The sequence below is a fragment of the Colobus angolensis genome, unplaced genomic scaffold (genome assembly GCF_000951035.1).
Source record: "Colobus angolensis palliatus isolate OR3802 unplaced genomic scaffold, Cang.pa_1.0 Scaffold123, whole genome shotgun sequence".
Lineage (NCBI taxonomy): Eukaryota > Metazoa > Chordata > Mammalia > Primates > Cercopithecidae > Colobus > Colobus angolensis.
Window position 1 is genome coordinate 2,116,447 of NW_012113475.1, and position 18,424 is coordinate 2,134,870.

Consider the following 18,424-nt stretch of genomic DNA (forward strand, 5'->3'; position numbering starts at 1 on the left):
CCGTCTCGGCCTCCCAAAGTGCTGGGATTACAGGCTTGAGCCACCGCGCCCGGCCAGGGCTCAGTTCTTAAACTAACTTTCTACTTTGCTTATACCTGTACCTTTGATTATTCATCAAATCTCCTAGCTTTAAGTGGTGGTAAATCACAAAGCCTGTAAGTTTCTATCTTTATCCCATAAATTTCCCCTGCACTGCAGACATATACATATATTAACTATCTACTTGAAATCTTCACATGGATGTTTACAATGCCTCTGAAATATGTCCCAAACCAAACTCCTGATTTTTGTGCATTAACCCCCCACATTTTGCTCTTTCCATTATAATTAATCTCAACAACTATTAAGTCTATTCTTTCACTTGCTAAGGGTTCATATCTCAACAACTATTAAGTCTATTCTTTCAATTGCTAAGGGTTCATTAAGTCTATTCTTTCAGTTGCTAAGGGTTCACCCTTGAATCCTTTTTAAATTTTACATGTTCTAATATCTTGATAAATTCTATAGGTTCTTGTAATAGGAATAAAATTGCTCATTATTGACTAATCTACCAAGGAGATTGAATGACAATTATTAATTTCTTAGACCTATAGTTCTTAAAGTATGGTCAAAGGACTCTTGAGAGTCCCCAAGACCATTTCTAGGAATTCATGATGTCAAAACTATTTTCATAATGATACTAAGATATTAAAAACCCTAATGTTTCCTTGTCTTTAGCATGATAATGACAGCAGTACTATCAAATTTTAGCATAGTGACTCACACCGAGTATACATTAAAATGTGGACTACACAGCAAGTTAGGTAGCCAGATTTACAAAGTCAGGCTCTTTACCATAATGCTATAGCCTCTCAAAAAATAAAATATAATAATTTATTTAAAAATCTGCTTAATGTGGAACCTTTGATGGTTTTCTATCTTTGCTTCTAATAATATCATAATTTAAATGTTTTGCATAAAAATTGCACCCTAATTGCTTAAGACAGTGCATATAATGAAATTTTGAGATGAACGGATGTTCATAATTTTGATTTCCTGGAGAGAGAGAGAGAGAGATGTGTGTGTGTGTGTGTGTGTGTGTGTGTATGCAAATTATAAGACAAGAGGGTTAAATAATATTATAGGCCAATAGCCGCATATGACAGCAACTATTTTACCATATTCTCTTTAGGATTGTTATCATTTTTAAGTTTTTAATATTTGTATAGTTTAAAAGATTATATTATTTGAAATTACAGCTTTTTCCCCACAATTATGGTTGAAGGTTTTTGTTTCTCTTTGTCAGTTTTCTCTTTTGAATTTTATTTGTCTTTTATATCTGTCATATTGTCCTTAACAGAATTTTAGTTTATCCCTAGTGATAACAGATTATGCTTGAGCTTTTTCATTTATTTCTCTTCATATCCATTTTTTTTCTTTTAAGTTAGGCAAAAATAATTTTTGATATTTTATTTTTAGATGAAAATATATTGTAAATGGTTAGATAAGAAAACAGAACAATTTGCTAGTAGCCTCTCATATTTAAATAATTCTACCCCGCCCTGTTTTAAATTGGCAAGCTGAATTTTTAACCCTTTTCTACCTCTATGTATTCTCGGACATAGGGAAATATGGCCATCATTTTTTCCAGGCTTATAGCCTCACATGGTGGTAAAATTTCTTGGGAACAACAACAATCACTAAAACCCAGCAGAACTGAAGAACTTCAAAAAGATAACTTTGATTTCAGTTTTAAATGATAAGAAGCACTTTGTTGAGCTGAGAAGGAAATGAAGTACCATATTAAAGGCAGAGAGAACAGTTTGGGTAAAAAGCAGAAACATAAAAGACCAGAGGGTATTTGGGGTACAGCAAGCAGTCTGGTGTGATGAGAAAGGAAGGTGGGAGATGAGCCTGTGAAGCTAGTGGCAGCTGATTTGAGGAAGTTTGCATTCCAGACTAGAGCATTTGTGCTTTACCTTAGTAGTAGATGGGGATTTGGTAAAGATTTTCTATGTAGGGACACACTATGATCAAGCTTGTAGTTTAAAGGCATTCATCAAATTTTAGCAGCCTTTAGATTATTTTACTTGTTAAATCCTTTTCCCCATTTCTTTTCGTCTTCTCATTTTCATATCGGACAACAACGTGGTTGATATTGGACTCTGCGTGAATGTAAAGAGTAGCCTCCAGCCATGTCAGGATCATGAACTTTCTCATTCCTTCTTCTTCGTTTTGATTTTGTTCTTTTAATACAAGCAAAAGTAATTTTTGACCTTTGATTTTAATATGATAGCAAATTAAAAACAAGCAAATAGTACAGTTTTCTCAGCTTTACTAACTTAGAGTTCATTACTACAAAGAGTTTAGGAAAATAAAATATATATGTGTGAAGAATAGGAAGAAAGCTAAATTTATTAATATTTTTGTCAAAATTTTCTGCAGACTTTTTAAAGCTTCTGCTTATTGAATAATATTTTAAATAAAGATTTTAAAAGTATGTTTAAATATTTCATATTGACATTGGACCATTCAATTCAAACTTAATTTACTTCTTAGTAAAATAAAAATATAAGAAACAGAAGCTCTGTTTCTTCTAGAGAGGGTTCTCATCTCTTAAAATATAGATCCTATGATTATCATGTACTGAGGTAGAAACTAAATGAATTAATACCAATATTGTGCTCCTTCTGTTGGTAAATTCTGTGGAATGTTTGTCTCTTGAATAAAAGAATAATAGAGTAATAGCATTATAATATTCTTGTAACTTACCACTAGGCTAGTAAAAATTATTCCTTTGGCCTTAATTAAGTTTGAGTCTCTGTAAGAGTTTGGGAGATATTAGCGATGGCAAATTAACAATGTTTTATTTGTGCTGATTTATGTATATAATTAATATGGCAGTATTTTAATTTAACTGTTCTTCACTTAAGCTGTGTACTACGTGACTGCCTCAGGTAATGATACTTAAAATTTCAATGAGTATTAAGGTTTATTCCAGGGTAACAGATGATAGAGACTAGTATGTTTGAAGTATTCCTTGTTGGTGAATACTTCAAAAGATCATACTTTATTTTTCAATATATATATGTTAGATATTAAATTGTTTATGGACTATAAACTCATCAAACACAAAGGCTATTTTAATTTTTACCTTGCTTAATTTTAACTCTTTATTTCATTTAAATTGATTATAATGTTCCCAACTTGTTTAAGTCAAAATACAGAAATGTTAATATTCATGATATTATAAATTACTAGAAAATTGTTTCACTTACATATAAGATAGCTTGACACAGATAAAAATTAAACTTGAACTAAAGCACATAACAGCAAAAATAATAGCAATCTTTACAAATAGGATTGTGTTTTTACTTAGGTATACTAGCATAATCAGTTAATTTAAGTGAGATATCATGTCTTAATTAGTGGTGCTATTGATCATGAGTAAGCAAATATGTCTATTTCTGGAACTTAATTTGGGTTGCCTTTTAAGAAAATCTAACAGAAAAAAATTCTAAATAAAATTTAGGTACTTACAAATTTGTTAGTGTGAACTTTCAGCAGAAAACTTAGTTCAACTCAAAATAGAAAACAGAATTATACACAGCTTAGCAGTGATGTAAATATTGTGAATGCAAGGTGCAAGGCACATTTTAAAATACCACTTGTATTTCAAACCCCAAAGCAGAGCCATAATACAAGCTTACAGCTAGAAGGAAATTAAAAATCATCTAAATTTTAGTTTTTAGTGTATTAGGTGAAGAAATTGAGACTTAAAGTTACATAAGCAGTTAAAATCAGATATATTTATAAGAATCCAATTTTCTTACTTTTAGTCTACTATGTTTATATCACAAAAATTGATTCGTCTTACACACATACCTGTAGAATTATGTAAGAGTATATGCCATATAATTATGCATATATGCATATTAGTAATATATGTACTCATATATATTATATTAACATATATAATCAAGGAGAATAGTATTTAATAAAGATGAATAGCCTTAAAATTAAAAACAGGAAGAGAAACAAGTGCTAATTTTTATTTTTTGTTAGATTTGGAGATTTAATTTATAATTAAAACACACACACACACATATATATACACATACAGATGTAGGTGTTTTAGTGTACATATATAATCTATAGTGAACAATATATTTTTATTTAGATATGTGATTTTATCTCTTGAGTGATAATTGTCATTGCTAAATGTAGACAGAAATAATATGATGAGATAGGAATACAGATAGTGGAAGCAAAAACTTATATTTAGATTTCTTCTTCTACTTACTAGTTGGATGTCTTTAAAAATTGATTAATATCTCTGAATCCATTTTGCTTTACTTTCTGTATAATGAGGATAAGAAAACAAAATTTTCTGGTTTGGGGAATGTTCCAGATAATGCATATAATGTGGTCAGCATAGTCATTTCATGTTGTTTGGTTGGTACATACCAGAACATACCAAAACATAGCAGAGAGACATCCCAGAATACTGAGGCAAGTGATCTCTTCATTGGTATCTTATCATAGTAGTTCCAATGTACTAATATGATTCAAACCCGAACAATTATGATAATACTGACTACTTGGGTACATAATTACTAGAAGTGAAATTATATTAATAATATTAGTATACATGAAATGATCTTTGAGAACTGAATAGCCAGAGGTGATTTCATGTTTATTCTTGGCTAATTATGATCTGAATTTTTATCAACAATAGTTAAAAATATGGACTTTGAGATAAGAGAGGCTAGGTTTAAAGTGCTGGATTTGCCACTTAGTAGCTGTGTGAACATTTTATCTACATCTCTACAGTTCTGTAAAATGCAATAATATTTTTCTGGTAAAGTTACTGTGAAATTAAAGAAATAGCATATTGTAAAAGCTTATTGCTATACTTGATACAGAAAAGTCAATACATTTTAGGTGTTACATCATTGATGTTATTACTAAGGCAGTGGCATTTTTTGTTTCTCTTAAGAAATCAGACTTGGTCTTTGCACAATTTTAGGAATATAAAACTTATGGTTAAATGATATAGATAGCAATGCTTATATAAATTAAGAGATTCATTGCTATTAATAGGGTAAAACAGTTAGTGGAGGAATTTTATTTTAAGGGTCATCACATTTTGACTAAGATCCTTTCAAAGACTCATTCATTCATTATTTTATAGTTTCACTTTTGTTCTTATGCTGCCAAATATTGGTGAATTTCTGTATACTATAAAATAACAGGATTATAAATAACACTGTTAAGGTGATTTACCAAAAAACAAAACAAAACAAAACTTGATTAGTACTATAATAGGGCAATAATGCAAAGATACACATTTAGAAAAAGTAAAGGAAATGCTAAGTCATGCACTTGGACAATATATTTCTGAAACTGTTTTACTGACATAATAATAAAGTCTAATCTAAAAAATGTGGATATATCCATACACGAAGATTTATTGAAGGAGAACAGGATATGTTATGGTAGATCAGCATCCTTGACATTAATCAAAACTGATGATGTCATTAAAGAATTTACAGATTCCTTTGATATCTTCTATCTATCTGTGTACTTACTGTCAGAGAACTTGATTGCCTTTGATTCTGAATCATTTAAAAAATTATATTCTTATTTGGCACAATGCAGATAGTGAATTAATTGATCTATATAAGCATATTGGAAATGAGAAACAGCAGTTTTTATACTATTTGTGATTTCTTAAAACTGGCTGCTATTATGCTATTATTCATTTTTTTAAAAAGCTTTGGCCAGGCATGATGGCTCATGCCTGTAATCCCAGCACTTTGGGAGGCTGAGGCGGGTAGATCACGAGGTCAGGGGTTCGAGACAGGCCTGATTAAGATGGTGAAACCCTGTCACTAATAAAAGATAGGAAATTTAGCCAAGCATGGTGGTGCATGACTGTGGTCCCAGCTACTCGGGGGTGCTGAGGCAGGAGAGTCACTTGAGCCCAGGAGGCGGAAGTTTCAGTGAGCTGAGATCACACCACTGCACTCTAGCCTAGGCGACCGAGCAAGATTCCATCTCCAAAAGGAAAAAAAACAAAAAAACAAAACAACAGCCTTAGTAGTAAACACATACATTTCTAATTCTATTTCTATATCATTTAGGTTATTGTTGTTATAATAGAAATTTTGAAAGAATATATCTTAAAAGACTATTTTTAACAACTGTAAAATATTCTTAATTAATTTGCAAAAGGCTATACTTCTAATACATCCCTATCTTGATCCTTATTGACTGGAGTTAGAAATCAAGTTTATTCTGAGTCTCATTCTGCTGTCTTCCAAGGCTTTTCCAAATTGTCCCCTTAGATATTTTCCTTCTATATCTCCAAATTCTGGCTAAAAGAAATTTACTAAAAAATGTACAGGGCAAACTGGAGTAACTTCTGCTTCAGTATTTACCTCCAGATACTATCTAATATGGAAGAATCTATCCCTAAAGTCTTCAATACACTGATCCTTTCTTTGCTTACTGGACTGGATTAGAGTGCAGTTTGTGTTCACAGGAATGAGTTTGGGAATAGCCTCCAAAACATCTTCTTTCACAGTACAGATGTTCTAAACCTTTTACTTTTTCTATGCAACTTGGAGTATTTTATGTCACCCTTAAGATCTTTTATATTTGTTAAAACAATTATTTTTCTTTTCCTGAGCATATAGCCTATGAAACAATTGATATAGACTCAGGAGTACTGGATTATATCTTCCTAGTAAAGTTTTATTATTTTATTTTATTGTTTTAGAGACAGGATCTTGCTTTGTCACCTAGGCTGGATGGAGTACAGTGGCATGATTATAGCTCACTGCAGCCTTGAGTTCCTGGGCTCAAGTAATCATTCCAACTCAACCTCTTTAGTAGCTGGGGCTACAGTAGTGTGCCACTATGCCTGGCTAGTTTTTTCACTTTTTGTAGAGACAGCGTCTTGGTTAATTACCCAGGCTGGTCTCTAATGCCTGGGCTCAAGAAATCCTCCTGTCTCAACTTCCCAAAATATTGGGGTTACAGGTATGAGCCCACTGCATCCAGTCCTTAGGAATATTTTAAATTTCTCTGTAAACATGTTTCTATTCTGTCTACCTAAATAAAAGACAGAGAGAGACTGTCTAAAAGCCAATGATGCTTATTCAGAAATGGACACTGACATGAGAAATATATGCCATAGTAAACTATGTATGTATTCAGGGAGGTAAAGAAAGGCAATGGCTTTTAAAGGAAAAACTAGGAGGATTACATAATTGTTTTTGAGATAATTATCCTTGGCTACAAGAATCAATAGCAAACATGGCTCCAGTCAAAAGTTGGACAGGCAGTTGGTGGGCAAAAGTACTTGCAGAATTATTTTTTTATGTAAGGGTGGGGTAGGCTTTGTGCAGTGTTGTGGGTTTTGCAGTTTTTTTGTGATTATTCTTTTTATTACCACTTTGTGCATGAGAACCCTTCCTTCACGACTTTCCCCAGCTTAGTTTATCAAGGTTTTTAACACAAGCAACTCATTTTTATTTTGAGTTTAAATATTTTAAATTTCTCTGTGAATATCTCTCTATTCTGTCTGAGCTTCAGAAAGTCTTAAATAATCACTCTTAGCTCATAACAAGACCAGGGCTTAAAATTTAAGTTCCTTAAAAGAAGACACTTGCCCTATTCTCAGAGAGCTTTAAGAGACAATTTAGCTTCGAGGGTTTTCTTCTGACTAGAAAAAAAAAATGATATTAGGGTCAGAAAAGATAACAGTTCAAGGTAATGAATGCACAAGGGATGAGGGAGGACAAAAAGGGGCATAAAGGCCATAAGTTAGATTTAAGTGGTATTTTGGGAGGATCTGAAAGAGATAGTTTGAAATTTTTCAGCATAGCCAAGGAATCCTTTAAGAAGATAATTTTAGAATGAGAGTTTCTTTTGGCTGCTTCATCACCCAAGAAAATCTAGACACCTGAATACTTGGAATTTTTCTCTCTCTGCTTGTGTTAAAATTCCTCAAAGTTGCCTATATTATTGCCTTTTTTTAGCTCATCTTGCCATAACAAAATAGCATAGACTAAGTGGCTTAAACAATAGATATTTATTTTCTCACAGTTCTGAAGACTAGAATTTTAAGATCAAGGTGCCAGCATGGTCCATTGTTGCTAACGGCTGTCTTCCTGGCTTGTAGATGGCCACGTTTTTGCCGTGTCTTCATATGGTGGAGAAAAGAAAGAACAATCTCTCTGGTGTCTGTTTTTTAAGGGCACTAATTCTACCATGAGAACCCCACCTTTGTGACCTTGTCTACGCTTGATTATCTTCCAAGGGCCCTGTCTCCAAATACCATCACATTGGGGGTTAACACTTCAACATAAGAATTTGGGGGTGGTGACACGATTCAGTCTATAGCATTGTCTGTGTTGCTACTATGCCATTTGGAATGATAACCCTTGAATTGACTGATAATGTGATTGTATTGCATGTAAGAGACAAACTTGGGAGGGTTCAGAAGTACCTCGTTTCTGTGCTCCTGGACATAATAGTTGGCTGTGTTTAATAGAAAACACAAGAAATAATTAATCTCTGATGGATCAATGATTATAGATGTGGTAAATCTACAATTAAACTGTTCTGAATAAAGCAAGACTAGCTGAGGAAAGTTCTCATGTTTTGGATAGTTGCCCTAAGGCAAAGTTTGTCCTGTATGACTGTTATGTAACAAGACAGTTTACTTGTTAGTTCTCTGGGATGGCACACATTTCAGTCCTGTGGAAACTCTGATTACCCTCAGCCCTATGCACTAATCTCTATATTACTCACAAAAGAAAACAGATGAACACAATCAAGAACAGCCAGTTTTTTGTTAGTAATAAGGCAGATTTCCACCAACGGGGAGTCTTAAATTCTCATCAGATGATCAAAAGATCTCACAAAGAGGGGGGTCATCATTCTTAAGAGCTAAAATAAATTGGAAACTCAACAAAATAATCAGAGATCAGACTTAATACAGGATCTACTTCACTGTCACAGTCAGAGAAACCCCTGAGGAGGCCTGATGTGGCCTCAGGAGAACTCCCTGCTTACAAGTTGAGGGCACTAAGCCATGGCAATCAATGGTTTTTACTGGTGAACTCAAGGATTGTCTATTGTCCCCAAAGACCACCAGGAAAACCTATTGATCAAGTAAAGCTCAATTTATTAAACTTACTGCAACAGGGAAAACTCTACTTTGACAGAATTTTCCGAGTGCCTCAAGAGGAGAAGTTGAGGAAACAGATTTATAGGTTTGAGTATCTGGGATCAAATGGTTTTAAGTGCTTGGGAGAAACATTGAATTGAATTGGAGAACTTGATTGGATTGTGGTAATTTTGTCATCTAATAGTTCAGAATTGGTAGACACAGGAAAGCAAGAATTGAGGCAAGTTTTTGCGATGTGCTGATAAATGAGCCCTTGGTTCATGTAAACAAATAGTTCTCCTGATAAGTAATCTGTTAGCCCATACAAAATCAGTATTTACCCAGAAATATTTAACGTATATTTCCTGAAGCAAACAGTGAATTATTTATTGGCATGTAGTTTTATCTTCCTAGGAGGGAATTACTGGGAGGGGATTTTGCTGACAGACAGAGTGCCGGTCTTTGGTCCAGTTAAGTGGTATTGCTGCACAAGGTCTCAGTTCTTACCCAAATACATTAATCCCCCCTTATCCTCAGGGAATACATTCTAAGACCCCCAGTGGATGTAAGACCCCCAGTGGATGTCTGAACATGTTGATAGTTCAAACCCTATACAAACCATATTTTTTCCTAGGCATCCATATCTATGATAAAGTTTGACTTAATTAGGCACAGTAAGAGATTAACAACAATAATAAAATAGAAAAGGTATAACAATATAAGATTCACTTTTATGGAGAGAAGATTCATTCTTACCACGGATCTTAGGAACCTCAGCATGTGATTTTTTTGTTCCCTTAGTAAGTCAAGAAAGTTCACCTTTTCACTTAAAGGGAGCATTTTACAGCTTCTCTTTGGTATATCTGAATTGCCAGCATCATTACTCTTGTGCTTTGGGGCCATTATTAAGTAAAATAAGGGTTATTGGAACAGAAGCACTGAGATACTACCATAGTCAATTAGGTAACTGAGATGTTTATTAAGTGACGAATGGGCAGGTAGTATAGAGAGGGTGGATTGAACACAGGGATGACTCACATCCTGGGTGGGACAGAGCAGGACAGCATGAGATTTTATCACGCTGCTCAGATAGGGTGCAATTTGAAATTGATGAATTGCTTATTTCTGGAATTTTACATTTAATATTTTTGGACTGAAGTTGAATGTGAGTAGCTGAAAATGCAGAAAGCAAAGCCATGGATAAGGGGGACTACTGCATAAGAGTAGAACATGTGGGATTATTTTTGTTTGCTAAAGGATAAAATGTGTTTTATATTTTTAATTGGCTTCATTTCTATTTTAAGCATATAAAAATATGATTTTTTCATACATTAATAAAGACTGAAGTCATTAAGCGAGAGCAATTCGTCCAAAAATTGCTTATTCAAAGCCGAATATACTAGGTGATGTTTTAGCCCCTGCCTTCATGAGGTTTAAATTTCAGAAAATAGAGGAGGTTATTGGTACTTGATAATGAATGCACACATATACATATAGTTTATACAAACGTATAATACAGTAATACAGACACATATAAATATAATCTTTGGGAAGATTAAACTTTATTATAATGACTTTTTAGAGTATGCATGCTGGTAATATAATTAAATATTATTTAGAGTGTCGAATTTGTGAATTAGTGTTTTGGGACAACTGTCTATTGGCTAGGCTTGAGGGGGGAGGGGGTAAAAAATACTATAAAGTTATTTATTTTTCTTTTTTGAGACGGTGTCTCGCTCTGTCACCCAGGCTGGAGTGCAGTGGCCGGATCTCGGCTCACTGCAAGCTCCGCCTCCCGGGTTTATGCCATTCTCCTGCCTCAGCCTCCCGAGTAGCTGGGACTACAGGCGCCCGCCACCTCGCCCAGCTAGTTTTTTGTATTTTTTTAGTAGAGACGGGGTTTCACCGTGTTCACCAGGATGGTCTCCTGACCTCGTGATCCGCCCGTCTCGGCTTCCCAAAGTGCTGGGATTACAGGCTTGAGCCACCACGCCCGGCCACTATAAAGTTATTAACAGAGAAAATACATTGCTTCCTAGAATGTATGAAATTTCCTGCTTCTTTTTATCTTTTGAGATTCAGAAGTGGTACGGAATTATACTGGCATACTGAGGTAAAATAACAGTTACTTTAAAAGCCAGATCAATCCATAACACGATATAGTGCTATGGCCAGAGAGAGCATTCTTCATGCTTTAATAATGTCTTACTGCCATTCTTTGTTCTTTTTCAATATGTCAAAGAAAGAAGATAAGTAAGGGGGAAGCTAGAATGCACCTACCCATTTGAAGCATTGACCCTGTGCCACCTTCATAACAATTTTACAAAGTTGTCATTTTTCTCATAGCTATTTTTAGTTTGTCCCATAACTATTTATAGTTGATTTTTGCCAACTTGTCAAAAATGTCGTATTTCAAATTTCTTCGGTGTCTTCAGCATCCACTATATAATAAGAGTGCATTTTGGCTTCTGTTTGTTTATATTTACACTTCCCATGGTAAATGATAATGCTGCTGTTACTGTGATGTCATATTCTGTAATGGCAGGTTAGTATTGTTAAGGACATTTTCTGATAATAATATATCTCATTTTATTTTATCTTGTCACACATTTTGCCGTCAATAATTCAAGACAGAAATAGTATATATATCAAAATTTGAATATTAAAATCTCATGTTTTATGTACATACAGTATTTCGACCATACCTTTATTAAAAGGGTGAAAAATTATGGGCAACTATAATTTCTCAACCAACCTTTAACTGAAAATAAGAACACATGTCCCTTGAAGTCTCATTTCTGAGGTTTAACAAACATAATTTACAGTGAACGCATGACATTTATTATATTGGAATCTAATATAACAGTTCCAAAATGGTATTTACAGACACTTGTTATTCATCATGAAACTGATCACTGACTAATAATCATCACAGATAAACATCATCCTTTAATTGAAAAAAAAAACAGTTACAGACTAGTCATTCATGTAACTTTATATAGAAAAAGCATTAGAAAGACTTGGAGTCCTTGCCTTGAAGGAGTAAGCCTGGAGAAATCTTCATTCATAAATTCCACATACACATAACATGTGGACAAATCTTTGTGGCACTTATGTCCATAATTTTTTTTCTGTATCATTTAGGTACCAAATTTAATGAAAGTCTGCCTGGGGAATCAACATGTATTTATGTTGTTAATTATAAATGCTCTTTACAAGTGTATAGTTTGATATTGGGCCACAAGAGAGAAGGAGAGAAGGTCAGCAGCTCTTCTCTCCTTCTTTCTTTTCTCTTTTTTTCTTCTCATGCTCACAACGTGGTGAGAGGAGGGACGTGTTTCAACCCTGTTTGTGTTACAGCTCCTTCAGTCCCTCCATTAGGCAGGTCCTGAATTCTTGTCCTGCATTCAGGAAGAATGAGGTATGCAGACAACTTGAGGGTGAACAAGGCAAAGAGGTGCTTTACTGAACTACAGTACAACTCTCAGGAGACCTGAAGTTGGTAGCTCATTTCTGCAGGCAGGTTGTCCCAATGTCTGTTCACCTCTCAGCTGGGAGGGAAACCACAGTGGATAGCTCCTCTTCACAGGCAGGTCACCCTGACATCTGCTCAGCTCTCAGCTGGAAGGAGACCCAATGTGGATAGCTCCTGTCTGCAGGCAGGTCATCCCAATGTTTGCCTAACTCCCAGCTGAGAGGATACCCACAGTGGGTATCTCCTCTGCAGGCAGGCCATCCCAACGTTTCTTTGAGTCTGGCTGAGTCTGGGGCTATTATGGACTTCACAGGAGAGGAAGTGAGTGCTGATGGGTTCATGGGTGATCATGGGCAGGCCTGGAAAAAGCACAATAAATTCGCACTCCAGTTTGCAAAACTGGCAGCCCAGTTCCCAGGTTTCAAGCCACTCCCAGATTCAAGGTGGGGCTTCACTGGGGATCCACGCTTTTCTGCCCAGGAACCTGACTTCCTCCTGCTTCCATCAACCTGCCATTCATAACACCCATAGTGCCCAGGCTGTTTGTGCCGAGGAATGCGTGCAGGCTCGTGCTGAGCTACCCACAGCCCTTCCTTGGCCTCTGTCCCTCTGAGAATCCGAAGAAGGCTGAGGCAGCAGGAAGCTAGCGTATCAGCACCACCCTGAGTGTGTACACACCTGGCTGGGTCATAACAGTTCTCAGACTTGGCAACAACTTTGCTCTGAAATCAGAGCAGGCACCAGAGTGGGGAGAGGTCAGATAGTGGGAATGCCACTTCCAAGCCTCCAGGGGCAGAGAGGCTTCCCAGAGAGTGTAGGGATGCCAGGGTCCACAGTCACAGCTGGGTGGCTGCATCTTCACCAAGGAGGGTGGGGCTCTGCCCCTCCAACTTGGAAGGGGTGAGGTTTTTGCCTGTTCCTAGCTCCTGCTGGCTCCATGGAGTGTACAGTCCTGACTGTGCTTCCCTCATTGTAGCTGGCATCTTCACAGTGGCTGCTCCACACAGGCCACTGTTGCCATCAATCCCCCTTCTGAAGAGGTACATCTAACTGCTGTTAGGATAGGGGTGATGACTGCTCTTAACTGCTTCATGCTGACAGGGGACATTGTTTTGGGGAAAACAGCAGTCAGATCTCTCTCAGAGGCCTCTGAGGGTCCCTGGTAGAATGGAGCCGTTATCCAAGGCTCCAGTTGTATGACCACTTGGAGTGTGACGGTCTCAAGGTGAGAAGAAATAACTTTACAAGGAGGTTGAGAATGTGACGGAAAGTATCCAGTGATAGAGATAACACAAATAAGAAGTAAAATAGACTAATCATTCTGAAAATAATGCTGTGGCTAGAGCTGTTTCACCTTTGTGAAATAAATCTTGTATGGGGGCAGCTAAGCTTTAAAAGAGAAATTACTGTTTATGGCAGTAGGGAGTTCAGGAATAAAGGGGCCTTGACAAAGATGCCTTATGGTCAGGAACAGAACAAAAGCGAGAACAGTAAGCATAGGGCATCCATGGAGGGTTGGTTGTTAGTACTTATCTTTTCTGATTGTTAGCTTGAGATCCCTGATTTCTTCACTCTCGTACTTTGGATGCTATCTTAGGTCAACAGAGGAAATTCCATCAGTTCCCTGGTCTTTTACTAAAGCATAATGAATCCAAGAATCTATTTCAGTGACCTTTACTGCTGTAGGAGTAGAAAGAAGTACAGAGTAAGCCCTCACCCCCATTCTGGGACTAGAGAGAGAGAGAAAGGGAAGCAAGTGCTTTTACCAGTACTAAATCCCCTGGGTTGAATAGAAGTGGTCCTATTCATGAGATTGGGCCTCTGATAGTTGTTGCATTTCCTGTTGGAAATGGGCCAAAGAAGTTATATGTTTAATTAAATCAGAGCTTTTTTGGTCTCGCAAGAAATCATTGGTGAGAAAAGGCTGTCCATACACCATTTTGAAGGGACTTAAATCTAGCTCTGAAAGGGTATTTCTAACACATAGTAGGGCTATGGAGAAAAGAATAATCCAGGGAATATGAGTGTCTTGAGACAGTTTTCTGAGGTGCCTTTTAATAATCTCATTTGTCTTTTCTACCTTTCCTGAGGATTGTGGTCTCCAAGCACAATGAAAACAGTATTGTATGCTTGTTGCCTTTGATACCCCCTCGGTAACAGCTGCCTTGAACAAGGGGTCGTTATTGCTCTGAAGGTACTTAGGAAGTCCAATGTAAGGAATTATTTCATTAATTAGTGTTTTTATCACCTCAGAGCCTTTTTCTGTTCATCATGGAAATGCTTCTACCCAGTTAGTGAAGGTATCTACCCATACTAGAAGGTACTGGATGCCCCTTGTCTTTGGCATATGGGTGAAATCCATCTGCCAGTCTTCCCTGAGGTAGACTGTCATCTTTTGGGTTCCAGGGGGAGAAGCCGTTGACTGAGTGGATTATTTTTGAGGCAAGTCTCACAAGCATTAACAACCTGTTTGATCATTTTTAGCAGAATTTTACCTGAGAACAACCTTTGAGCACTTGGCAGATTTTATCCTTACAGGTTTTATCCTTAGCCTAAAAGACTTGGTGGAGGATTTTTTTAAGAACTTTGTGCTGGCTGGAAGCTGGTAGATGAAGCTTACTCTCCTCTAATTGCAGCCATCCTGAGGACTGAAGTGTGTATCCCCAAGACACAGCCCATTCTATCTCTACAGAGGAATACTGAGGTTTCATTTCTTTTATGGAGCACTCCCATATCAGAGGGCCTCAAGTGGATCAGATACATGGGGCCCTCTTGCTGCCGATTTGGCTGCTTGCTGTGCCAGCTTATTGCTTTTGGCTATTTTATCCATCCCCTTTTGGTGGCCTTTACAATATATTACTACCACTTTCCATGGAAGGAACACCACAGATAATAGTCTGTTAATTTCCTGATGGCATTTAATGGGAGATCCATTGGCTGTGAGGAAGTTCCTCTCTTTCCAGATAGTGGCATTGGCATGGAGGACTAGGAAAGCATACTTAGAATCAGTATAAATGTTAACTGCTTTCCTCTTGCTTAATTCAAGTGCCCTTATGAGGGCAATTAGCTCATCTAGTTGAGTATTTGTGCCTGAGAAGAGAGGTGTACTCTTGATAATGTCATTCAGGGTAACTATTGCATACCCTGCCTTATGGACCCCTTGCTCTACAAAGGAACTTCTGTCTGTATTTGAGGTCCTCTCCAGCTGTATAGGTTTGCACTACTATCTATTCATAGTCCTGTTCAAGCTCCCCAGCTTCCTCTGGGAGGAAGGTGGCTGAGTTTAGGGAGAGACAGGTTCTTAAGTATACTACAGGTCCCTCTAATAGCAGAGCTTGATATTTGAGTAGGTGGTTGTCTGCTAGCCAGAGACTCCCCTTGGAAGACAGCAGTCCTGCCACATTATATGGCATATAAACAGTTAAGTTATTCCCCATGGTTAACTTAATACCTCTGGTACTAGTAAAGCTACCACTGGAAATGCCGGCAATGACAGGCTAGCCATTCTTTAGCTATCAAATCCAGCTCCTTCCTTAGGTACCCTATGGGCTGCTAGGCTGGACCTCAGGCCTGGGTTACAACTTGCATGGCCATTCTCTTCCTTTCTGAGACATAAAGATTGAATATCTCCTCATTGGGAAGGCTAAGGGCTGGTACCTCAAGCAAGATTTGTTTTAATTGGTCAAAGCCCCTTTTAGCCTATGGTTCCCAAGTTAGGGAATGGATCTTAGCTGCCTGAGTCTCCTTATTAGGTGATATAAGGGACAAGCTATTTCACAGTACCAAGTATCCATACCTGCAGAATCCTGTAGTGCCCAAGAATCCCCTCAGTTGCTTGAGGGTTTTGAGGAGGGGAAAGAAGGACATGGGCTTGATCCTTTCTTCACCTAGTGCCTGGGTCCCCTCTGACAAGACTAGACCTAGGTACTTCATTGAAGTCTGACAGAGCTGAGCCTTAGATTTTGAGACCTCATATCCTGTTATCCAGAAAATTAAGAAGAGCTTTACTGCCTCCCTGAGAGATTTCCTCAGAGTTGGGGCACAAAGGAGAATGTATACATGTTGTAAAACTTTAACCTGAGGATAAAGGAACTCAGAGAGATCTTTTGAAACACCTTCTCAAACAGGTGGGGGCTGTCTCAGAATTCCTGAGGTAACACTGTCCAGGTTAACTGAGTGGCCTAGTTGGAGGAGTTCTTGAATGCAAACAAATACTGGGAGTTGAAGTGTAACAGTATGCAGGAAAAAGGAATCTTTTAGATTCAGGACTGTGAACCATTTAGTTCCCTCAGGTATTTGAGTTAGCAGGTTATAGGAATTGGGAAACACCAGATGAATTGGTTATAGGAATTGGGAAACACCAGCCTCATCAATGAGGCAGAGGCCTTGAACCAGTCTCCAGTCCCTGTTGGGTTTTTGTATCCCCAATATCAGGGTATTACAAGCGTTGTTACAGGGTTTGAGAAGGCCCTGCATCTTCAAGTTATCAATGATGGTTTCTAGTCATTTCCTAACTTCTGGTTTCAGAGGATATTGTCTCTGTTTAGGGAAGGAGGTAAGATGCTAAAAGTGGATCCAGACCGGTGTGGCAGTTGTGGCTCAGCCAATTTTCCCTGGAGTTGCCCAGACTTCTGTGTTAATACTGGTCTCTATGAGGGGGAGAAAAAGAGTTTGTCCTGAAGCTGTAAGAATAGTGGTTCCCATACAAGCCAAAATATCCCTGACTAAGAGAGGAGTTGGGCTTTCTGGCATGATTAGAAAGCATGAGTAAACAAGAGGTCCTCCCAACTACAACTAAGGGGTTGGGAAAAATATTGGGTTAAAGCTTTTCCTGAGACACCCCTTATGGTCATGCTAAGAGAGTAGGGAGTGCCTGGATTGGAACAGAGAACTTAAAGGCCTGCTTCAGTGTCCAGGAGGAGGTCCCCTTTCCTCCCTTCAACTTCCAGACTCACCCTGGGCTCCTGGAATGTAATGGTGGTCTGGACCACCAGAGCCAGGGAGAAGAGCCCTGGGATGTGTGAGTCCTGCTGGACCATTTGAGAGACTAGCTCTGGACCTGGTGACCTTTGTCTCTGGGGATAGTCTTCCCTCTAGTGATCTCCATTACCTATTGGACAGGGTTGAGGTGGCTTTCTCATGTTACCTGGGCAGTCTTTCCTGAAGTGCCTTGGCTTGCCACATTTGTAGCAGTTAACAGGTACATCTAGGGGACTCTGGGGTTTGTGAGCCTGCAAGGAGTCAATTAGAGCCTCTGCCTTTTCTTGCGTTTCATTTTTTTGGGGGGATTTCCTCCTGATCCCTATTATAAAAGACCATGGTGGCCAATTTCAGTAGGTTCTCTAAAGTACTGTCTGGTCCTACAGCCTACTTTTGCAGCTTCACCCTGATGTCTGGGGCTGCCTGAGTAATAAACTTATCCTTCAGGATCAGTTATCCCTCAACTGAATCAAGAGAAAGAGATGTGCTTTACCAAGACCCCTTTTAGCATTTCCAGGAAGGCAGTGGGGTTCTCATTGAATCCCTTTTCTATCATGTATAGCTTGGAGTAATTAAGAAGCTTAGTTCTAGTCCTTCATAAGCCCTGCAGTATGCACACCTGAGAGTGATTCCTCTTCCATTCTCCCATTTCATCATTGGTGTTCCATTTATGATCCTCCAATGGTACCACTATTCTTCTAATTGGATAAGACTTCTTCCTTTCCCTGGCACTATATGACCTACAATGCTCATCCCCCAAATTATCTGCTGCTTTCAGGGTGGCCTGCTTTTTGACAGTAGTCAGGATC

The 18,424-nt window shown here is 37.7% G+C and overlaps 1 protein-coding gene across 2 annotated transcripts in view; it reads left to right on the top strand.

Annotated features, from left to right (window-relative positions):
• The window catches only part of CCSER1 (coiled-coil serine-rich protein 1), a 1,373,537-nt gene that overhangs the window by 182,343 nt on the left and 1,172,770 nt on the right, over positions 1 to 18,424 (top strand). The gene's annotated exons all lie outside the window — the stretch shown is intronic.